This window comes from Magnolia sinica, chromosome 2, assembly GCF_029962835.1.
Source record: "Magnolia sinica isolate HGM2019 chromosome 2, MsV1, whole genome shotgun sequence".
Classification (NCBI taxonomy): Eukaryota; Viridiplantae; Streptophyta; class Magnoliopsida; order Magnoliales; family Magnoliaceae; genus Magnolia; species Magnolia sinica.
In genome coordinates this window covers 111,394,173-111,406,275 of record NC_080574.1, presented here as the reverse complement: position 1 = coordinate 111,406,275, position 12,103 = coordinate 111,394,173, and the positions used below count along the sequence as shown (strand labels likewise).

Below are 12,103 nucleotides of genomic sequence, written 5' to 3'. Positions count from 1 at the left end.
AAAACCGATACCATATGGCGTTGCGTATTGATATCAGCCCCATTTTGGACCATATCAGACATTTTTTTAGCCAAGAAAATGCAGAAAAATATTAGAAAAATTCAAAAAAAAAAAGAAAAAAAAAAAAGAGATCCAAGAGTCTTATCTTTTTTAATTTTTATGTGTTTTGAACATGTATGGTGTAACGGACCATTCTTTGGTGTCAGGTTGACCTGCTGTAAGCTATGATGTTGAGTTATTTAGGCATAAATTATTGCAATATGCCATAAATTGATATAAAATATTATTAATATGATTATCTATCAACTATTGGAGTATAAAAATAATTCAAATCATAATAATAAGGGGCATATAACATAGATATACACTATAATGTATTAATATGTCGAACATTTGAGTCCAAGTGTTTTTACCATGTCAATCATAACATCTAACTTCAATGAGGTAAGAAGAAAAAAAAAATGATAAAAAACAAAGAACAGGTGAAAATGAATATATTCATCTACCATTTAATCCATATCTCCATTCCGAAATTGATTTTTTGAAAAAAATACAAAAAAGTATGAAATGGTTGAAAATACATTTTTTTATAGCTCATAGTTGGTAGATCTATGTCCAAACAACATGGATGTATGTTCAAACAACAATAAAATTTCATTTTCCCAATCTGAAAATGAAAAATTAGTGAAAATTACAGCATATGACCTATAGGACTGTTCAAGGAGCATCATTCCCCCCCAGAACAATTTCAAAAAACAAAAAGAAAAAAACAAAATCAAAAAATGCCTAAAGAAGCCCAAAAATTGATGAAAAATACAGCAGCATTTACATGTAGAATGTAAAGTATATGTTGAAAGAACTTAGATTTATGTTTCCTCCAAAGTAATTTTGGAAAAAAAGGAAAAAATTCAAAAAATGCCTAAAAAGGCGAAAAATTGACGGAAATAACAAAAACATAAATGAAAATCCAGCAGCATTTACATATAAAGTTTAAATCTATGTTGAAATAACTTTTCTGAAAAAAATACAAAAAAGTATGAAATGGTTGAAAATACATTTTTTTACAGCTCATAGTTGGTAGATCTATGTCCAAACAACATGGATGTATGTTCAAACAACAATAAATTTTCATTTTCCCAATCTGAAAATGAAAAATTACTGAAAATTACAGCATATGACCTATAGGACTGTTCAAGGAGCATCATCCCCCCCCCCAAACAATTTCAAAAAATAAAATAAAAAAACAAAATCAACAAAAAATGCCTAAAGAAGCCCAAAAATTGATGAAAAATACAGCAGCATTTACATGTAGAATGTAAAGTTGCCTAAAAAGGCAAAAAATTGACGGAAATAACAAAAACATAAATGAAAATCCAGCAGCATTTACATATAAAGTTTAAATCTATGTTGAAATAACTTTTCTGAAAAAAATACAAAAAACACACACACACACACACACACACAAAAAGAAGGAAAAAATTCGAAGAATTTCTAAAAAGGCAAAAAATGGATGGAATATATCAATGGTGGAAAAATTTCAAAAAATGTTGGCTACTTGGAAATGCAGATATCTGTCAATGGGAGGGAGGCTTACCCTTATTAAAGCCGCCCTTTCCAACATCTCAATTTACTTCATGTCCCTGCTCAGATGCCCGAATTCTATCCTACGTCGGATTGACAAGTTGCGACGTGACTTCCTATGGCGAGGTAAGGATAATCAAAATAAATTTCATCTTCTCGACTGGAAAGAGGTGTGTAGACACTATCGGGAAGGAGGAGCGGGTATCAAGAATTTCAAAGTCATGAATCAGGCTCTTTTAGGAAAATGGTCGTGGAGGCTGGCACTTGAACCAGAGGCTCTTTGGAGCAAAATCGTCAAAGGTGAGTATGGGCTCTCTCGGGGGGGTTGGTGGACTAAAGATTCCACTGCTTATAAAGCTTCTTATATCTGGAAACGCATCCTTCAAGCTAAAAGGCCTGTGGTGGAGAATGTGGGTTTTGATTTGGGGAATGGGGCTGCAATTCGTTTTTGGGAGGATTGTTGGCTAGGGGATTTGAGTCTGAAGGACAGATTCCCAAGCATATACCGTATCACCACTATTAAAGAAGCTCCTATTGTCAGATTTTATTCCCTATCCAATGCTGGTATAGTTTGGGATATTCTTTGTCGTAGAAATCTCTCCGAAAGGGAGGTAATCGACTACGCTGGGTTACTTGGGTGCCTCTCTATTGTTAATCTGACTCAGACGGAACAAGACAGAGTCATCTGGAAGAGGGACAAAAATTCTCGTTTCTCGGTAAAATCTCTTTATACAGCTATCGCGCCTTCTCTCTCTCAAGTTTCTCGTGCCTCCCCTTTCATCTGGAAGTCCCAAGTTCCCCCCAAATTCATTTGTTTCTCTTGGTTGGCATCAAAAAATAGGATTCTAACGATCGACAATCTGAAAAGAAAGGCATGCAGCTCCCAAATATTTGTCTCTGTTGTATGGAAAGTGAGGAATCAATCGACCATCTCCTGGTTCACTGTCAGTACATTTCCCATATTCGGGTAGATTTTTGGGCTAGATTTAATGTTAGCGGTTGTGTGCCGGCCTTTGCCGCTTAGCTCCTATCTCTCTGGCATGGTTGTAATCTGGGGAAAATCAGATCGATTGTTCGGAGAATGGCTATCATAGCAATCTGGTGGGCGGTCTGGAGTGAAAGGAACAATAGATGCTTTAACAACTCTCACTTTTCTGCAGCCGTTGTGGGATCCAGGGCGAAGACTTTACTTAGCGAATGGGCTGCTAATATTCCCCACCTCAAGGATTTTAATTTTATGTTCCTAGGACAGTAGCTGTTTCTCTATTTTTTTTTCTTTGTTTCTGCCATCTCGGCAGTCGTTGTCCTTTCTCTTTCTTTAATGATATCCGTTACTAAAAAAAAAAAAAAAATGAAAATCCAACGGCAATGGTGGATCTATGTTAAACATAGATTTATCTAGATCTATCATCGGATTCATTTCCCCAAATATATTTTGGGCATAAAAAAAGAAAAGAAAAGCAGACGCCCAAAAATGGCCCGAAATTACCATAAAAATGTTACACATTTTTTTAAAGGCAATGTTTCTGTCAAATCTATAGATCTATACTATTAAAACACTCTTCATGCATTATTACAACAATAAGTTTAAAAAAGTTACAAAAACAAGAAAGAAAATTTCTAAAAATTGAAAAACTATTAACATAAATCACAAAAAGGAAAAAGAAAAATGCAAAGCCCCCAAATCAAACACAAATTAAGCATGATTTAATAGATTTCTGGTTAAGGCCTTGATTCGACACAATTACAGAAAGAATATACAAAACGAGTTTTTGTTTTTGTTTTGTTTTTACCTTTTCTATTTTAATTGTCCTAGATTGGTCCATCGATGTTCAATCTTTCAATTGGAGCAAAAAAAAAGTTGTTTTGATCTTCAAGTTAACAGTTGATCTGGTAAAAAAATGGGGGGTAAAACAATCCTTGAGCTGAAAAAACTCGAAATGAGAAGGAAAAAGAGTGGAAGAAAGGACACCTGTTAAGGGTTTTTAAGCTTGTGTTGGTCTAACTGATACATGTACGACGTATCGGTCTTGATATGGGCTGATATGCACTGACGGGGTTCGGATTTTTCAAGTTAGGCCGGTACAACCCTGTACTGCGTATTGTATGACTGTATCCAGTGTTCGAGTTGTCGGTATCGCTACAAATTTCGCTGGCCGAAGATAAAGATATAATATCGTTATCGTCGATAATATCAACGATAACCGGAAATGCAGGGAAAGGGGGAAATATGGAGAAAATGGTGGAATTTTTCAGTAAAACCTCAGGATATACCTAAATACACATATTTACATATTCAGGAATGAAAAAATTGCAAAAAGAATGCATTGAATAATAAGTTTCCATTTAATGAGGGCCAAAAGTCATGCATTGTCGTAAGAAATCACTCAAATAGTAATCAAAATGAGTTTATATAATATAAGTATAGCTAAAATATAATAATTAAAACAGGTAAAAGTAAATGAATTAAAAAAGTTTCTGGATAGCTTTGAGACAATGCTGCTTTTCACTTCCCTCGTCCGGATGGCTTAGATCGTACAATTGTTGTTGTTAAACAACCAACATCAAATGGGCCACTGCCAAGAAAAAGGAAAAAAAAAAAACTAATCCAAAACTTCTGTGGCCCCATGAATGTTTCAATGGTGGAGGTTTAATTTGCATTATTTCCGGTCATGTGACCCACTTGAGTTTTGGATATGCCTCATTTTTTGGCCCATGTCCTAACATGATTTAGAAAAATAGATGGGCGGAGTGGGTTTCTCACAAATATCATGGTGGGTCCACCTACCATTCATGGCAAGCCCTTCTTTGAAGGCTGTGTAGGAGTGGATTGCACATCGAACAACTCTTAATGTATTGAGTAAACTCTGTGGGGTCCACCGTGATTTATGTATTTTATCCACTCCGTCCATCCATTTTACCAAACAATTTTAGGGCTTTATTCCAAAAATGAAGCATATCCAAAGCTCAAGTGGACCACACCATAGGAAACAGTGTGAATCGAACGTCCATCGTTGAAACATTCTTGATGGTCATAGAAGTTTTAAATGAAGCTGATATTTGTATTTTTCATTCATCTGTGTCTTTGTGATCTTATGAATAGGTTGGATAACAAATAAGCATCACTGTAGGCCCTAAAAAGGTTTCAATGTTAGAAATCATCGTTCTATCGATTTCCTGTGGCGTGATCCAATTGAGCTTTGGATATGCTTCAATTTTTGGCTCAACCCCTAAAATGGGCCCAAAAAATGGATGGACGACGTGGATAAAGCACATACATTCATGGTGGGCCCAACATAGTTTACCCAGTACATTAAAACCGTACAAGTAACCCAATACGGTGGGATTTCTTCACGGTCCATTATTGGGTGGGACCCTAGCCATGGGGCTACATCAATAATATAAGATGTATATCTACAACGTCCATTCATTTTGGCAGATTATTTTAGGGCATGGGCCACAAAATCAGTCAGATCCAATTCTGAGGTAGACCACACCATAGAAAGTAGTGGTCATTGAATGACCACCATTAAAAACTTTTTGGGTCCCAAAAGTTTTGATCATCAGCCTGATATTTGTGTTTTCCCTTCATTTAGGTCTATGTGAACCTAATGAAGTGGTTGGGTGGCAAATAAAAAGTACAATGGGCCTTAAAATTTTTTTAATGGCAAGCGTTCAGTCACATTGTTTACCGTGGTGTGGTCCACCTGAAATGTGGATCTAACTCATTTTTTAGCTCATTCCATAAAATGAGTTTCCAAAATAGATGGATGGAGCAGATAAATATGTTACATCATAGTGGGGCCCATAATACCGTAAGTAGCTGCGACTCATGGCTGTAACATGAGCATCATCAGCATCCCCAAAAAAAGAGGACGCGGATTAGATACTGACAGGTTGAGTAGCGAGTGGGCTACTGAAGTGATGTCACCAAGTTTTGTGGGCCCCACTATGATGTATGTGCTGTATCCCCACCGTCCATCCATTTTGAGATATCATTTTAGGGCATGAACCAAAGAATGAGGCAGATAAAAAGCTGTAGTGGACCCCACCACTAAAAACAGTAGGGAAAGTGATTCCCACTGTTGAAACCAATCTAAGACCCACCATAATGTTTACTTGAAATCCAACCTATTCAAAAGTTCCAAAAAACATGAAATAAGGGAAAACACAAATATTAGTTGATCTAAAACTTTTGTGGCCTTCAGAAGTTTTTAATAGTGGGCGTCACTGTCCCCATTGTTTTCTGTGCTGGGGTCCACTGGAGCTTTGGATTTAACTCATTCTTTGGATATTGTCCTAAAATGATATCTACAAATGGATGGAAGGTGTGGATACAAAACATACATCATGGTGGGGCCCACGAAACTTGGTGACGTCACTTCAATAGTGAGTCTAGCTACTAAACCTGTCAGTAGCAAATCCGCGCCTGAAAAAAAGGGGTCCGATGCCATTTTCGAAAGGGAAATAGGGTTTCCCATTTCTATTTGGAACCCAAATCCCAATTTGAGGGTTTCCATTTCGAACCCAATCTTCAAATCGAACCAAAATTCCTAAGAGATCACAGATTATTCGCCAGAATTCTTGTTGATTTTGAAACTTTTCATCCATTCGGAGAAAAAGAAAAAGGGGAGGTTTTTCTGTACCCGCGGAAGACCGAAACACAACTGTTGTCGATCAAGGCCCACCGAATTCTTCTTCCGATCAGGCGTACCTCTTCTACAGGTACCGAAATCACCTTTTTACAATTTTTTTTATATTTTATATTTTATTTTTTGGCATTTACGATGCTCTCTCCAAAATTTCTGATACTGCCTTTTTATCGGCGAAATGGAGTTGGTAGCTATAACGAATTTGTCGCCCGACTATAATTATCGCGAAAACTATAAAAAATCGCCGATAATTCGTCGAAAACTAGCAGAGAAACGAAAAAAGGGGTTTTCGGTGTCGCAACGCTGGCGACACCGATATTATCGACTTTTCTCCGATAACTTAAACACTGATTGTATCTGCCCGATATGGATACAATCAGTGTTCGAGTTGTTGGTATCGCTACAAGTTTCACTAGCCGGGGATAAAGAAACAATATCGTGATATGGGAAAAACGGTGAAAAATTTCAATGAAACTTCGGAAGATGCTTAAATACACATATTTACATATTTATGAATAAAAATTATAAAAAGAATACATACATAATATGTTTTCATTTAATGGGGGCCTAAAAGTATGCGCTATAGTAAGAAATTACTCCAATAGTAACTAAAATGAGTTTATATAATACAATTACAAAAATAACTAAGACATGTAAAAGTAAATGAACTCCATCTATCCATCTCATCCATCCATCTATCCAACGATTTCGTCCATCTATCCATCCCACCATCCATCCATCCATCTCAACCATTCATCCATCCAACCATCCCGTCCATCTATCCATTCATCCATCCCATCCATCCATCTATCCATCCACCCATCCCATCCACCCATCCCATCCATCCATCCATCCAATGTAGTTATGGCACCTAGTGTAATTATATCACGAGTCCAAACTTAGACTTAATTTATTACTTGAGCATCAGATTGGTTGACATTTATTGTACAATTAAAATGGAAAAAATCCAATGATCCCATTTTCATAAACAAGCATCCACGAATTAGAGGCTATGATTGTTTGATCAGGCTTGGTCCACAAATTAGAGGCTATGGTCCCACGGAGCCCACCTCAATGTATGAGTTGTATATCTACGCCTTCCATATGTTTTGTGAGAATATTTTATGGCATGGGCACAAAAATGAAGCAGATCCAACTCCTGAGTGTACCACACCGCATGAAACAATGGTGACTGGTGAATGACCATTAACAACTTTTTGTGGGCCACAAAAGATTTGGATCAAGCAGATATTTGTGTTTTTTCCTTTGTCTAGGTCCGCGTGACCTTATCAACAGGTTGGATGGAAATTAAACATTATGGTGGACCTTTGGAAGTTTTTAATGGCGAGCGTTCAATGACCATTGTTTCCTATGGTGTGGTCCACCTGGGTTTTGTATCTACTTCATGGGATCATGCCCTAAAATGAGTTGGCTAGAAGGATGGAAGGCGTAGATATGGAATGCATACATAAAGGTGGGCCCTCACGGTCAGGGTCTCATCCTCTTCATTGGATCTGGGATACACTTTGGCGCTGGTCTTTGATACCAACAAATCATTATTGTGGCACACAAGTAATTAAATTAAATTGTCCAAATTACAGTACCCAATATAGTTATGTGAGTGGGCCCAAAGTTAATCTTATATTATTATCCGATTATCACATTGGTGGACATTTAAATTGAAAAAAAATCCAATGGTCCTATTTTCATAAACAAGCATCCACGAATTGGGATTGTTGATCAATATATCATTGGGATTGTGACATGGCTAGGGAGGGTTTCTCAATCCATTTAACTATTTTCATATGAATATATGTCACGTGTACAATTTCTGAGTGCCTACACATCAAGATATAATTGCAACACATTATCGTATTACTCTTCTTTTAGAGTAATCTTCCGGTTAACCCCCAATAAGGGTAAATAGGTCTTTTTACCCTCAGAAGCTGGGTTGGGCCCACCATTATGTTTGTGAAAAATCCACTCTGTCCATCTATTTTTCCAAATCATGTTAGGGCATGAGCCCAAAAATCAAGCAGATCCAAAACTCAATGGGCTGCATGATAGGAAAAAAGTGGACAAGAAAATGCTTACTGTTGAAACATCCCTGGGGTCTACTGTGATGTTTACATGCCATCCATACCATTCATAAGGTCATTCCTACTAGGATGAACTGAAAACACAACAATACTAGCCCCATCCAAGAGGACTAAAACTTCTATGGCCCCAAGAATGTTTCAATGGTGGAAGTTTAATCCTCATTGTTTCTTGTCGTGCGGCCCACTTGAGTTTTGGATCCACCTGATTTTTGGGCTCATGCCCTGGCATGATCTGCCAAAATGGATGGATAGAGCGGATTTCTCACAAACATCACAGTGGGCCTTGCAGATAAGCGGTTGCAGCTCACATGTGATCTGCATCCTTACCATAAGGGCATAATTCCTTGAGTAAAATGGCTTTTCTTATAAGCAAAATCTCTTGGCTTTCCTTTTCGAATAAATAGCCATGGTGAAGGAAATGGTGAGTCGATGATTTCAAATCCATTGTTCCTATCAGAAAACCTCGCCAAAATTCATTTTTTCTTTCAAATCCCAACTAAAATCCTTATATTATCGCTGAAATCCATGTTTACTTTCAATCTTGTTCTCTGTTCCGGGGAAAAAAATTGGTGCTACTGATCTTCGATTGCCCCACCAAATCTAGTCGAAAATCAGTCCCTCGGGCAAATCTTGAAAAAAAAGGGTAATAATGGCTTTTTTCTTTTTTATTTATTTTGAATTTCTGAAAATTTTGGGAGAATTGTTGTGACCAAAATCAACGAAATCTTCTTCTTCTTCTTCTTCTTCTACTTTCTTTCTTTCTTTCTTTTTTTTTTTTTGGGTGGTAGTTGGCTAAATTTTCGTTGATAAATTGAAAAATCGATGATGTTGATACAACTTTTCGCTGATAATTGGAGGAGATACGAATAAATGTTGTTTCAATGTCACCGGTTTGGCAACACCAATATTATTATCAGAGATAATATCGATTTCTCGTCGCCAACACGAACATCGGATATGATACACCTGTATCAGTCAATACAATACTGATATTTATAACTATTCATGGAACACCTAAAATACCCAGGCACACGCCTGGAGATGATGAGCAATTTTTTAGAAATTTATGTTTAAATCATGTTATATATAGAAAGATTATAAAAAAAATTGTAGCTTTATACTAATTTTAACATAATGCGATAAAATTAATTATAAAGTTAGTACGTATTTTAAATAGAGTGGTAGTTAGACACTTCAAAAATCTTGCACCTACTCAAACATTCCAACGAATCAATAAAGCCCTAAAATTTCAAATTTCCCCAATTTCCCAAAGTTAGAAACCTTAATTTCGTAAAATTTCAAATTTCCCCAATTTCCTGAAGCCATAATCATTAATCATCCAACTAGCCCTTAAAGTTCTACAAGTGCGTTCATGAAATTATACATTGGTTTGGAAGTGGATTTGGATATGAATCTCGCACTTTTTGGGAACTGGATTTGGAGATTTGGATCTAAGCCAAGAAAGTTGTAGAGGGAGGTGTTAGCATGCAAGTATGGTGTCTCTGTGGGTGATTGGTTTGTGAAAAGATCATCCTTGTATAGAGACTCAAGCATGTGGAAGGTGATTGCGAGGGCAAAACACTTGGTTTGTAGGGGAATTGCTTTCTCTCTTGGCAATGGGGGCCACATTTGTTTTTGGGTGGATGTTTGGTGTGGTAATAGTTCGCTTCAAAATCTCTTTTTTAGAGTGGCTTCCACACCCTCCAATCATTTTGTTTTGGTGGCGGACTGTTTCTTCATCTGCAATGATTAAATTGTCTTGAATCCCCCTTGTTGTAGGAATATATTGGATGAAGAGTTTGTGGAGTTTGTCGAGCTATTGCAGCATCTTAAGGATTTTTCTCCTCCTCCAGAGAGAGATTCACTTCTTTGGTTGGTTCACTCTGGTAATTTTTATGTCAAGTCGCTATTTTGGATTTTTTGCTCGCCGCATCCCTATCATCACTGGTTCTATGATTCTCCTCCTTGGTTTGCACCTTTTGCCTGACTAGTGGGGTAGAAGCAGTGTTCGAATTGTCGGTATCGTTACAAGTTTCGCTAGCTGGAGATAAAGATATAATATCGTTATCGCCGATGATATCGCCGATAACCGGAAATGCAGGGAAAAGGGGGGAAACATGGAGAAAATGGTGGAATTTTTTAGTGAAACTTTAGGACATGCCTAAATACACATTTACATATTCAGGAATGAAAAAAATTACAAAAATAATGCATTAAATTAGAAGTTCCCATTTAATGGGGGCTAAAAGGCATTCGTTCTCGTAAGATATCACTCAAATAGTAACCAAAATGAGTTTATATAATACAAATGCAACTGGCATACACTAATTAAGACATGTAAAAGCAAACGAACTCAAAGATGTCAAATCAAGATGGATTAGATTATTCAATCAGTGTGGTATTTGATACTCTGGCTACGTATGGCACTTGATACCTAGCATTTGAAAATGGTACATGTGGCAAATTCTAATATAATCTAAACCGTGTTTTTGCTTCATCAAGATCTGTGTAACCTAATTAAGAGGTTGGATGACAAAAAAAAAAAAAAAAACACCCATTACAATGGCCCTATGAAGTTTTTAATGGTGGACATTTAATCACCATTGTTTCCCTTAGTGTGGTCCACCTTAGATGCAGTCATGCAGATCTGTCTCATTTTGGACTCATGTCTTAAAATTATCTATTAAAATAAATGAACGACATTGATAAAATATTTATCATTATGATGGCCCCACATAACATCGACCCATCAATCCATGGATACAAATAAGTGACATGTGGTGCTGTATAAATCATTACGCTTATCGTACTAAGTTAACTGTGTGGGGCTCATTGTGATTTATGTATTTTATCCGCCCCATCCATCCATTTTACAAGATAATTTTAAGGCTTGATCCCAAAGATGAAGCATATCTAATGCTCAAATGGACCACATCACATGAAACAATGTGAATTGAACATGCCTACCATTGAAAAATCATTAGGGGCCACAAAAGTTTTGGATCCATGTCATTTTTGTATTTTACCTTCATCCATCTCCATGTGATCTTATGAACAACTTCGATGACAAATAAACACCACTGTGGGCCATAGCGCCTAGGAAGGTTTCAATGGTAGGAATCATTGTCCCCACTGCCTTGGCGGTGTGGTCCACCCTAACTTTGGATCTGCCTCATTTTTGGGTTCACTACCTAAAATGATCTCCCTAATTGGATGGATGATGTGGATATAACACATACATCATGGTGGGGTCCACAGAACATGGTGACATCCAGACGCTGGCACCCGCACACGAAGCTAAAAGGAAGCAGATTGCGTACCGAGTAACTCATAGGCTAAGCATACTGAGTAAACTCTGTGGGGTCCACCGTGATTTATGTATTTTATCCACTCCGTCCATCCATTTTAATAGATAATTTTTGGGCTTGAGCCTAAAAATGAAGTATGTCCAAACCTCAAATGGAACACACAATGGGAAACAGTGTGAATTGAACATCTACCGTTGAAAATTTCTTGGGGGCCACAGAAGTTTTGGATTAAGCTTGTATTTGTGTTTTCTCTTCATCCATGTCTGTGTTATCTTATGAACAGGTTGGATGAGAAATAAACATCATTGTGGGCCCAAGAAATGTTTCAACGGGGGATGTTATTATTCCAACTGTTTCCAATGGTATGGTCCACTTGATCTTTGGGTATGCTTAAATTTTGGTCTCAACCCCTAAAATAAGATGGAAAAACGGATGGATGGCGTGGATAGACCAAATACATTGA

The 12,103-nt window shown here is 37.1% G+C and overlaps 1 protein-coding gene across 11 annotated transcripts in view; it reads left to right on the top strand.

Moving 5' to 3' along the window:
* LOC131237382 (sterol 3-beta-glucosyltransferase UGT80B1) overlaps positions 1-12,103 on the top strand; it is an 82,276-nt gene that overhangs the window by 28,608 nt on the left and 41,565 nt on the right. The gene's annotated exons all lie outside the window — the stretch shown is intronic.